The sequence below is a fragment of the Coregonus lavaretus genome (genome assembly GCF_964263955.1).
Source record: "Coregonus lavaretus genome assembly, chromosome: 30".
Lineage (NCBI taxonomy): Eukaryota > Metazoa > Chordata > Actinopteri > Salmoniformes > Salmonidae > Coregonus > Coregonus lavaretus.
In genome coordinates this window covers 3,210,128-3,223,249 of record NC_140017.1, presented here as the reverse complement: position 1 = coordinate 3,223,249, position 13,122 = coordinate 3,210,128, and the positions used below count along the sequence as shown (strand labels likewise).

The 13,122-nt window shown below is 44.6% G+C and overlaps 1 pseudogene across 1 annotated transcript in view; it reads right to left on the bottom strand.

Moving 5' to 3' along the window:
- Positions 1-13,122, bottom strand: part of LOC311105712 (tRNA-splicing endonuclease subunit Sen34-like) — a 36,350-nt pseudogene that overhangs the window by 19,717 nt on the left and 3,511 nt on the right. The window contains exon 3 of the transcript in view: positions 12,969-13,023. The product of the transcript in view is annotated as a tRNA-splicing endonuclease subunit Sen34-like (transcript). The remainder of the gene's footprint in view (positions 1-12,968; positions 13,024-13,122) is intronic.

Here is a 13,122-nt window from a genome sequence, read left to right as displayed (position 1 = left end):
TCAAGCTCTGTCAGGTTGGATGGGGAGCGTCGCTGCATAGCTATTTTCAGGTCTTTAGAGATGTTCGATCGGGTTCAAGTCCGGGCTCTGGCAGGGCCACTCAAGGACATTCAGAGACTTGTCCCGAAGCCACTCCTGCGTTATCTTGGCTGTGTGCTTAGGGTCGTTCTGCTGTTGGAAGGTGAACCTTCGCCCCAGTCTGAAGTCCTGATTGCTCTGGAGCAGGTTTTCTTCAAGGATCTCTCTGTACTTTGCTCCGTTCATCTTTCCCTCGATCCTGACTAGTCTTCCAGTCCCTGCAGCTGAAAAACATCCCCACAGCATAATGCTGCCACCACCATGCTATTTCCGTTTTTATATTTTTTTTATACATTTGCAAACATTTGTCATTATGGGGTATTGTGTGTAGATTGATGAGGAAAAATCTGTTTTTAATCCATTTTAGAATAAGTCTGTAACGTAGCAAAATGTCGAAAAGGTCAAGGGGTCTGAATACTTTCCGAATGCACTGTATTTCTATTGAATACTTGTGGCACAGTCTTTAGCCTACATCTGTCCGTTTTGGCTGTATTTTTTGTATGAAATGTGGATCATTGTAAACTATATTGATTTTATGTTAATTCAAGTTATAAAAATGAGAGATGTGGTTGTAGTACCTTTTTAATTCTATGCGCTATGCATTTTGCTAGAACACTTAAGTGTAAGGGGCCTCCATCCATGGACTGGATCTTTATATTTACCACTTGGGTCCTGTTTCAGTAATAATGAACGCACCTTCTTGTTGAGTATCTGAAAATCTAAAATCTAAAATGTTTATAGGAGTGGTTAAAACATGCTAATAACGGTCCTCTGAGTACATCTAAAAAGGTTTGGTAGGGCCTCCCAAGTGGTGCAGCAGTCTAAGGCACTGCATCACAGTGCTAGAGACGTCACTACAGACCCGGGTTCGATCTCGGGCTGTGTCACAGCCATCCGTGACCGGGAGACCCATGAGGCGGTGCACAATTGGCCCAGCATCGTCCGGGTTAGGGGAGGGTTTGGCCAGCCGGGATGTCCTTATCCCATCACACTCTAGCGACTCCTTGTGGTGGGCGGGGCGCATGCACGTTGACTTTGGTCTCCTATTTAGTTATTATGGATCCAGCAAAATTAAGGAAAGTATAAATGTTAAAAACATTACAAGACATTCATAACAGATTTCACAACATATTAAGTGTGTACCTCAGGCCTCTACTCTACTACCACATATCTATAACACAAAATACATGTGTACACACTTAATATGTTGTGAAATCTGTTATGAATGTCTTGTAATGTTTTTATGCATGTGTCTGTATCGTGTGTTTGTATGCATGTGTCTATGTTTGTGTTGCTTCACAGTCCCCACTGTTCCATAAGGTGTATTTATATCTGTTTTTTAAATTCATTTTACAGCTGGCATGAGTTACTTGATGTGGAATAGAGTTCCATGTAGTCATGGCTCTATGTAGTACTGTGCACCTCCCATAGTCTGTTCTTGACTTGGGGACTGTGAAGAGACCTCTGGTGGCATGTCTTGTTGGGTGTGCATGGGTGTCCAAGCTGTGTGCCAGTAGTTCAAACAGACAGCTCGGTGCATTCAACATGTCAATACCTCTCACAAATACAAGTAGTGATGAAGTCAATCTCTCCTCCACTTTGAGCCAGGAGAGATTGACATGCATATTATTAATGTTAGCTCTATGTGTACATCAAAGGGCCAGCTGTGCTGCCCTGTTCTGAGCCAATTGCAATTTTCCTAAGTCCCTCTTTGTGGCACCTGACCACACCACTGAGAAATAGTCCAGGTACGACAAAACTAGGGCCTGTAGGACTTGCCTTGTTAATAGTGCTGTTAAGAAGGCAGAGCAGCGGTTTATTATTGACATTCTCCCCATCCTAGCTACTGTTGAATCAATATGCTTTGACCATGACAGTTTACAATCCAGGGTTACTCCAAGCAATTTAGTCTCCTCAACTTGCTAAATTTCCACATTATTCATTACAAGATTTAGTTGAGGTTTAGGGTTTAGTAAATGATTTGTCCCAAATACAATGCTTTTAGTTTTTGAAATATTTAGGACTAACTTATTCCTTGCCACCCATTCTGAAACTAACTGCAGCTCTTTGTTAAGTGTTGCTGTCATTTCAGTCGCTGTGGTAGCTGACGTGTATAGTGTTGAGTCATCCGCATACATAGACACACTCGCTTTACTCAAAGCCAGTGGCATGTTGTTAGTAAAGATTGAAAAAAGTAAGGGGCCTAGACAGTTGCCCTGGGGAATTCCTGATTCTACCTGGATTTTGTTGGAGAGGCTTCCATTCAAGAACAGCCTCTGTGTTCTGTTAGACAGGTAACTCTTTATCGACAATATAGCAGGGGGTGTAAAGCCATAAGTCATAGGTTTTTCCAGCAGTAGACTATGATCGATAATGTCAAACAATCTTTTTATCATCAATTTCTCTCAGCCAATCATCAGTCATTTGTGTCAGTGCTGTGCTTGTTGAATGTCCATCCCTATAAGCGTGCTGAAAGTCTGTTGTCAATTTGTTTACTGTAAAATAGCATTTTATCTGGTCAAACACCATTTTTTCCAAAAGTTTACTAAGGCTTGGTAACAGGCTGATTGGTCGGCTATTTGAGCCAGTTAAGGGGGCTTTACTAGTCTTAGGTAGGGGTATAACTTTTGCTTCCCTCCAGGCCTGAGGGCACACACTTTCTAGTAGGCTTAAATTGAAGCTATGGCAAATAGGAGTGGCAATATCTTACGCTATTATCCTCAGTAATTTTCATCCAAGACCCCGGTGGCTTGTCTTTGTTGATCGACAATAATAATTGTTCACGTCTTCCACACTTACTTTACGAATTCAAAATTACAACGCTTGTCTTTCATAATGTCTTTCATAATGGTGGTCCTCTGTAGCTCAGCTGGTAGAGCACGGCGCTTGTAACGCTAAGGTAGTGGGTTCGATCCCCGGGACCACCCATACACAAAAAATGTATGCACGCATGACTGTAAGTCGCTTTGGATAAAAAGCGTCTGCTAAATGGCATATTATTATTATTATTATTATTATTATAATTTGGTCAGATATACTTGGATGTGTAGTGTCAGCAATTGTTGCTGGCATGTCATGCCTAAATCTGCTAATCTTGCCAATGAAAAAATCATTAAAGTGGTTGGCAATATCAGTGGGTTTTGTGATGAATGAGCCATCTGATTCAATGAATGATGGAGCGGAGTTTGCTTTTTGCCCAGAATTTCATTTAAGGTACTCCAAATCTTTTTACTATCATGCTTTATGTCATTTATCTTTGTTTCATAGTGTAGTTTCTTCTTCTTTTTATTCAGTTTAGTCACATGATTTCTCAATTTGCAGTATGTTTGCCAATCGGTTGTACAGCCAAACCTATTTGCCATCTCTTTTGCCTTATCCCTCTCAACCATACAATTTTTCAATTCCTCATCAATCCACGGGGTGCATGCTTATTAGTAACTGGGATAAGCAATTTCATAAATGTGTCAAGTGCAGCGTCTGGTTGCTCGTCATTACACACCACAGACCAACAAATATTCTTAACATCAACAACATAGGAATCACTACAGAACTTTTTGTGTGACCTCAATACACAATATTAAGCCCAGCCTTTGGAACTTTGGTTTTCCTAGATATGGCTACTATATTGTGATCACTAAATACAATGGATTTGGATACTGCTTTCAAACAAATTTCTGCAGCATTAGTAAAGATATGATCAGTACATGTTGAAAAAAATTTATGCACTCACTAACTGTAAGTCGCTCTGGATAAGAGCGTCTGCTAAATGACTAAAATGTTTAAATGTAATGTTGATGATTTCATTCCTGTACTGTTCCACGTTGTTTCCTCCGACATATATTGGCTTCCGGGTTAAGTGAGCAGTGTCAAGAAGCAGTGCGGTTTGGCAGGGTCGTGTTTTGGAGGACGCATTGCTCTCGACCTTCGCCTCTCCCGAGTCCGTACGGGAGATGCAGCGATGGGACAAGACTGTAACTACTACCAATTGGATATCACGAAAAAGTGGTAAAAAGTACCACAAAAAAGAAATATGTTTGGTATACCTCCACTGGTATGCCATCCAGCCCTGGAGTTTTCCCAGATTTGCATCAAGAAATTCCTCCTCTGTAATTTTATCTTCACATGAGTCTTTCCGTACAGCTGTTCATTTTACATTATTAATAGAAAAATAATCCTTACAATTAACTTTGGTTAGTGGAGGGGGAGGCGACTGAAATGAAAACATACAGAGCCTTCGGAAAGTATTCAGACCCCTTGACTTTTTCCACATTTTGTTTGTTACGTTACAGCCTTATACTAAAATGGATAAAATATATAGACAGGTGTGTAACTTTCCAAATCATTTCCAATCAATTGAATTTACCACAGGTGGACTCCAATCAAGTTGTAGAAACATCTCAAAGATGATCAATGGAAACATGATGCACCTGAGCTCAATTTCGAGTCTCATAGCAAAGGGTTAGAATACTTATGTAAATAAGGTATTTCTGTTTTTTATTTTTAATACATTTGCAAACATTTCAAACAATCTGTTTTCGCTTTGTCATTATGGGGTATTGTGTGTCGAATGATGAGGAAAAAAGTCATTCAATCAATTTTAGAATAAGGCTGTAACGTAACAAAATGTGGAAAGAGTCAAGGGTTCTCAATACTTTCCGAATGCTCTGTATGAGTTCCAGAGTAGAGAGTAGAGAGTGTTTCAGAGTAGAGAGATTCACAGTAGCACCTTCCAAATTTCTTCCATTTAAGAATGATGGAGGCCACTGTGTTCTTGGGGACCTTCAATGCTGCAGATTCTCCAAAAAAAAAAACATTTTAGAATAAGGCTGTAACGTAACAAAATGTGGAAAAAGTCAAGGGGTCTGAATAGTTTCCGAATGCACTGTATATGCCAATTATTTGATGGTCCGACCGCATTCTGTCAACACTTTTTTAACTTTTGGTGCCAGCGAGAATGACATAAGAAAGTAGTCAAGACGACTAGCTTGATTGAGCCTCCGCTATGTATATCACACTAGGTCAGGATATGTAAGCCTCCATATATCCACTAGTTCCAATATATCCATGATATTCATGATTTCCTTAAGTGCATGAGGGTGATAGTTTGTAGTGTGATTTCCATTACAGTCCATTAAGGTATTTAAAACCGTACAATAATCTCCCACCATAATAATAGTATTGTACTGCTTGTAGGCTTGATAAATTATTATATACAGTTGAAGTTGGAAGTTTACATACACATTAGCCAAATACATTTAAACTCAGTTTTTCACAATTCCTGACATTTAATCCTAGTACAAATTCCCTGTCTTAGGTCAGTTAGGATCACCACTTTATTTTAAGAATGTGAAATGTCAGAATAATAGTAGAGAGAATTATTTATTTCAGCTTTTATTTATTTCATCACATTCCCAGTGGGTCAGAAATTTACATACATCCAATTAGTATTTGGTAGCTTTGCCTTTAAATTGTTTAACTTGGGTCAAACGTTTCGGGTAGCCTTCCACAAGCTTCCCAAATAAGTTGGGTGGATTTTGGCCCATTCCTCCTGACAGAGCTGGTGTAACTGAGTCAGATTTGTAGGCCTCCTTGCTCACACATGCTTTTCAGTTCTGCCCACACATTTTCTATAGGATTGAGGTCAGGGCTTTGTGATGGCCACTCCAATACCTTGACTTTGTTGTCCTTAAGACATTTTGCCACAACTTTGGAATTATGCTTGGGGTCATTGTCCATTTGGAAGACCCATTTGCGACCAAGCTTTAACTTCCTGACTGATGTCTTGAGATGTTGTTTCAATATATCCACATAATTTTCCTTCCTCATGATGCCATTTATTTTATGAAGTGCACCAGTCCCTCCTGCAGCAAAGCACCCCCACAGCATGATGCTGCCACCCCTGTGCTTCACAGTTGGGATGGTGTTCTTCGGCTTGCAAGGCACCCCCTTTTTCCTCCAAACATAACGATGGTCATTATGGCCAAACAGTTCTATTTTTGTTTCATCAGACCAGAGGACATTTCTCCAAAAAGTACGATCTGCTTCTTGTACGAGCAGTTGCAAACCGTAGTCTGGCTTTTTTATGGCCGTTTTGGAGCAGTGGCTTCTTCCTTGCTGAGCGGCCTTTCAGGTTATGTCGATATAGGACTCGTTTTACTGTGGATATAGATAATTTTGTACCTGTTTCCTACAGCATCTTCACAAGGTCCTTCGCTGTTGTTCTGGGATTGATTTGCACTTTTCACACCAAAGTACATTCATCTCTAGGAGACAGAACGCGTCTCATTCCTGAGCGGTATGATGGCTGCGTGGTCCCATGGTGTTTATACTTGCATGCTATTGTTTGTACAGATGAACGTGGTACCTTCAGGCGTTTGGAAATTGCTCCCGAGGATGAACCAGACTTGTGGAGGTCTACAATTTTTTATGAGGTCTTGGCTGATTTCTTTGATTTTCCCATGATGTCAAGCAAAGAGGCACTGAGTTTGAAGGTAGGCCTTGAAATACATCCACAGGTACACCTCCAATTGACACAAATGATGTCAATTAGCTTATCAGAAGCTTCTAAAGCCATGACATCATTTTCTTGAATTTTCCAAGCTGTTTAAAGGCACAGTCAACTTATTGTATGTAAACTTCTGACCCACTGGAATTGTGATACAGTGAATTATAAGTGAAATAATCTGTCTGTAAACAATTGTTGGAAAATTACTTGTGTCATGCACAAAGTAGATGTCCTAACCGACTTGCCAAAACTATAGTTTGTTAACAAGACATTTGTGGAGTGGTTGAAAAACGAGTTTAAATGACTCCAACCTAAGAGTATGTAAACTTCCGACTTCAACTGTATATTTTCAAAGAAGCGTGGATCATCATTATTTGGACAGTATAGATTAATGATCCAAATCTGTTTATGGTCCAATAACATATTTAGAAGAATCCATCTAACTTGCTGATCTGATCGGACAATTTGCACATTCAGATCAAAATGATTGTTAATCAATATCATCACCCCTTTTGAGTTTCTTTCCCCATGGGAGAAGCATATTTCCCATATCTGGGGAAGGACATCAAACAATTTCTGTAGCATTGAAGGAACCCAAGAACACAGTGGCCTCCATCATTCTTAAATGGAAGAAGTTTGGAACCACAAAGACTCTTCCTTCCTGGCCGCCCGGCCTAACTGAGCAATCGGGGGAGAAGGGCCTTGGTCAGGGAGGTGACCAAGAACCCGATGGTAACTCTGAAGAAGCTCCAGAGTTCCTCTGTTGAGATGGGAGAATCTTCGAGAAGGACAACCATCTCTGCAGCACTCCACCAATCAGGCCTTTATGGTAGAGTGGCCAGACGGAAGCCACTCCTCAGTAAAAGGCACTTGATAGCCAGCTTGGAGTTTGCCAAAAGGCACCTAAAGACTCTCAGACCATGAGAAACAAGATTTAACTCTTTGGCCTGAATGCCAAGCGTCACGTCTGGAGGAAAGCTGGCACCATCCCTATGGTGAAGCATGGTGGTGGCAGCATCATGCTGTGGGGAAGTTTTTCAGCAGCAGGAACTGGGAGACTAGTCAGGATCGAGGGAAAGATGAACGGAGCAAAGTACAGAGAGATCCTTGATGAAAACCTGCTCCAGAGTGCTCAGGACCTCAGACTGGGGCGAAGGTTCACCTTCCAACAGGACAACGACCCTAAGCACACAGCCAAGACAACGCAGGAGTGGCTTCGGGACAAATCTCTGAATGTCCTTGAGTGTCCCATTCAGAGTCCAGACTTGAACCCGATCCATGGAACCCGATCTGTCTCTGGAGAGACCTGAAAATAGGTGTGCAGTAACGCTCCCCACCCAACCTGACAGAGCTTGAGAGGATCTGCAGAGAAGAATGGGAGAAACTCACCAAATACAGGTGTGCCAAACTTGTAGCGTCATACCCAAGAAGACTCGAGGCTGTAATCAGTGCCAAAGGTCTTTCAACAAAGTACTGAGTAAAGGGTCTGAATACTTATATAAATGTGTTATTCCAGCTTTTTATTTTTAAGAACCTGTTTTTGCTTTGTCATTATGGGGTATTGTGTGTAGATTGATGAGGGAAAGAAAACAATTTCATCCATTTTAAAAATAAGGTTGTAAAGCACTGTAGCTGTATCATGATATTTGTACTGAGTAAACCTCCAATTGTTCTCCACTATTCCACCCGCTAAAACCTCCCCCTATCCCAAGTTGGGTTGTCATTGTCACGCCCTGGCTCTGGGGACTCTTATATGTTGAGCCAGGGTGTGGATTTTCTATGTGTGATTTTCTATGTTTTGTTCTAGTTCGTGTTTTCTATGTTGGCCAGGGTGGTTCCCAATCAGAGGCAGCTGATTCTCGTTGTCTCTGATTGGGGACCATACTTAGGCAGCTTGTTTGGCACTGTTGTTTGTGGGATCTTGTTCCGGAAGGTTTGTGTTCAACCCAGGACTTCACGTATCGTTTGTTTTGTTGTTTTTGTTCGTGTGTGTACTAGTAATAAAGTATGTACGCATATCACGCTGCGCCTTGGTCCGCTGTTTACAACGATCGTGACAGAAGATCCCACCTCGACTGGATCAAGCAGCGTGACGAGGAGAGAGGATGGACCTGGGAGGAGATGAGTGAGAGTCTGGCAAGAGGGATGGAGGCCATGAGCACGGGGGAGAGACAAGCCCAAACATTTTTTAGGGGGGGGCTCAAGCCGTGGACGACGAGGCAGCAGGAGGCCGCGATAGAGCGGTTCAGCCGGTTAGCAGAGGAGGCCGCTAGGTTACGGGGGTCACTGGTCACGAGGGAGAAGGAGAGTGTGGAGGCACGGCGAGAGGAACTGAGTAGGCAGCAGAGGGAGCGGAGGTTTATGAGGAAACTCAGTCCCGCTCCTCGCACCAAGGCCAGTGGTGTGTGTTCCCAGTACGGTTGGCCCGTTCCTGCTCCCCGCACTAAGCCTGTGGTGCGCGTCGTCAGCCCGGTCCGGCCTGTTCCTACTCCCCTCACCAAGCCAATGGTGCGCGTCGCCAGCCCGGTCCGGCCTGTTCCTGCTCCCCGCACCAAGCCAGTGGTGCGCGTCGCCAGCCCGGTCCGGCCCGTTCCTGCTCCCCGCACCAAGCCAGTGGTGCGTGTCGCCAGCCCGGTCCGGCCTGTTCCTGCTCCCCGCACCAAGCCAGTGGTGCGCGTCGTCAGCCCAGTCCGGCCCGTTCCTGCTCCCCGCACCAAGCCAGTGGTGTGCGTCGCCAGCCCGGTCCGGCCCGTTCCTGCTCCCCGCACCAGGCCAGTGGTGCGCGTCGTCAGTCCGGCACGGTCCGTGCCTGTTCCACCGGTGCCTGGTCCGGCACCGGTCAGCTGCTCCACACCGGAGCCAGATCAATCCGCTCCACCGATGTCCAGTCCAGCTCCGGCCAGCGGGGCCAGACCAGACCAGGGGCGCTACGGGGGGTTAGAGAGAGAGTGGTGGTCACGCCCGGAGCCGGATCCGCCTCCGAGGCGGAATGCCCACCTGGCCCCTACCCTCTTGAGTTTGGTTGGCGCGGTCGCAGTCCGCGCCTTTGGGGGGGGGGTACTGTCACGCCCTGGCTCTGGGGACTCTTATATGTTGAGCCAGGGTGTGGATTTTCTATGTGTGATTTTCTATGTTTTGTTCTAGTTCGTGTTTTCTATGTTGGCCAGGGTGGTTCCCAATCAGAGGCAGCTGATTCTCATTGTCTCTGATTGGGGACCATACTTAGGCAGCTTGTTTGGCACTGTTGTTTGTGGGATCTTGTTCCGGAAGGTTTGTGTTCAACCCAGGACTTCACGTATCGTTTGTTTTGTTGTTTTTGTTCGTGTGTGTACTAGTAATAAAGTATGTACGCATATCACGCTGCGCCTTGGTCCGCTGTTTACAACGATCGTGACAGAAGATCCCAGTGACTGGCAGAACACCCGTGTTCACCTGGATCCTAGGACTTTGAGAGACTGGGACCCATCCTTTAAAAAGAGCACACAGTGCCACCCACATAAGAGAAGCAGATTAACTGCCAAAAGCATTTCCAACTCCCTCACCTCAATTGTATTGGTAAAATAGCCCTTACACAGCCTGGAGGTGTGTTGGGTCATTGTCCTGTTGAAAAACAAATGATAGTCCCACTAAGCCCAAAACAGATGGAATGGCATATCGCTGCAGAATGCTGTGGTAGCCATGCTGGTTAAGTGTGCCTTGAATTATTTGTGCCTTTGCTGGTGACACAGACAGTGTTAGTTTTTCTTTAAGAAGCCCTCCTGTTCTCCACTCATTACCTGTATTAACTGCACCTGTTCGAACTCATTACCTGTATAAAAGACACCTGTCCACACACTCAATCAAACAGACTCCAACCTCTCCACAATGGCCAAGACCAGAGAGCTGTGTAAGGACATCAGGGATACAATTGTAGACCTGCACAAGGCTGGGATGGGCTACAGGACAATAGGCAAGCAGCTTGGTGAGAAGGCAACAACTGTTGGCGCAATTATTAGAAAATGGAAGAAGTTCAAGATGACGGTCAATCACCCTCGGTCTGGGGCTCCATGCAAGATCTCACCTCGTGGGGCATCAATGATCATGAGGAAGGTGAGGGATCAGCCCAGAACTACACGGCAGGACCTGGTCAATGACCTGAAGAGAGCTGGGACCACAGTCTAAAAGAAAACCATTAGTAACACATTATGCCGTCATGGATTAAAATCCTGCAGCGCACGCAAGGTCCCCCAGCTCAAGCCAGCGCATGTCCAGGCCCGTCTGAAGTTTGCCAATGACCATCTGGATGATCCAGAGGAGGAATGGGAGAAGGTCATGTGGTCTGATGAGACAAAAATAGAGCTTTTTGGTCTAAACTCCACTCGCCGTGTTTGAGGAAGAAGAAGGATGAGTACAACCCCAAGAACACCATCCCAACCGTGAAGCATGGAGGTGGAAACATCATTCTTTGGGGATGCTTTTCTGCAAAGGGGACAGGACGACTGCACCGTATTGGGGGGAGGATGGATGGGGCCATGTATCGCGAGATCTTGGCCAACAACCTCCTTCCCTCAGTAAGAGCATTGAAGATGGGTCGTGGCTGGGTCTTCCAGCATGACAACGACCCGAAACACACAGCCAGAGCAACTAAGTAGTGGCTCTGTAAGAAGCATCTCAAGGTCCTGGAGTGGCCTAGCCAGTCTCCAGACCTGAACCCAATAGAAAATCTTTGGAGGGAGCTGAAAGTCTGTATTGCCCAGCGACATCCCCGAAACCTGAAGGATCTGGAGAAGGTCTGTATGGAGGAGTGGGCCAAAATCACTGCTGCAGTGTGTGCAAACCTGGTCAAGACCTACAGGAAACGTATGATCTCTGTAATTGCAAACAAAGGTTTCTGTACAAAATATTAAGTTCTGCTTTTCTGATGTATTAAATACTTATGTCATGCAATAAAATGCAAATTAATTACTTAAAAATCATACAATGTGATTTTCTGGATTGTTGTTTTAGATTCCGTCTCTCACAGTTGAAGTGTACCTATGATAAAAATTACAGACCTCTACATGCTTTGTATGTAGGAAAACCTGCAAAATCGACAGTGTATCAAATACTTGTTCTCCCCACTGTATATGACTCCTGGGAGGTACAGCGTCTACCCGGAGGTTTATCGCGCAATCCCCCGCCCGATGAGGTGGTAAATTAGTCGCCTGCGTTTTAGATAACGCTTGCGCCAGATCGAGGTATTCAGGGGGAATGAGCACGGTGGAGGTACTGTCTGGACTTTCCACCGTGGTTGCACCAACGGAAACACCTAGACACCTACCCTGACACTCTCGCAACCACCCCGGGGAAACCCTCTGCGGCCATGAGAAGGTGGGGTTGTGGAGTGCTAGCCAAGGGATACCTAATACCACAGGAAAAGCAGGAGACTCAATAATGGAAAAAGTAACCTGCTCACAATGAGTCTCCTGGGTAATCATGGTTTATGTGGGGCAGTCCAGGGTGGTGTTCTTTAAGCACCATACAAAAGAAAACCGGACTGAAACTGGGAGGGACTACCTGAAGTGTTCCATAAGAAACACTCATTTTTGTTTTCCATTGCCCTAATGCAAGTGCTTTCCTTTTCTTCTGTGATGCAACTCTCTGTTGTAAGGTCTTTCTGAACACAGCTCTACATTCAGGCACTCAAACACTGGTTACACAAAAGTGAATTGTGTTCAACTATATTTTCAACAATTCTCACATTACAATCCACACACACTTCAAAGTAAATATTTTTCCAAGGAACCCCCCCGCCCCCCCCCCCCCCCCCCCCCCGCACTGAAACCAAGCCATGACCGTTGGCTGTATAATCTACTTTCCATCTTTGATAAAATCTAAGCTACTTTAACAAAATTATACACTCTTATTCACAAACTCCTACTCTACCACTGCTGATTGTCGTAAAATAATAGTAGCCTCCCCATTGCACTGGAGAGCGATGCACCAGGGGTGCATTCATTAGTGGACACCGTAGCAAAATGTTTTGCAATGAAAACAAGTTTCTTATTGGACAAATTCAGATAGATCCTGCCCCGTTTGCTTCCTAGTGAATACACCCTTGCTATCTGTAACCGTCCCACCTCCTGTTCAGTGGCTGAAATTACAAATGAACCCCTAGACTCTACACCCTTGGCACTCCTGTAGTGCCGAATGAATTTGAAAGATATAAGCATTATGATAACTTCTGGCTAGGTGAAAGATATCGCCATATATAGTGCCCCACTGTGGTGCTGCCTATAACATTCCACTCCAATGTAGTGACGTGTAGCCTCTGGCTAGATGAGAGATGTCGCCATATTGCTTCCACCTATAGTGTCCCACTGTGGTGCTACACCATTCCACTCCAATGTAGTGACATGTACACCACCTCCTCCCCGTCATCGTCCTGGCGTTCCCCTGGCCGTGGAAACGGAGGGGGTCACCTGAGAGAAAGGGGATACAGAAGAGATTAACAGAAAGACTGACACATGACCATAGGTTCTGTTTTATAGAGAATTATAGGCTTCCCAAGTCGGCAAGAT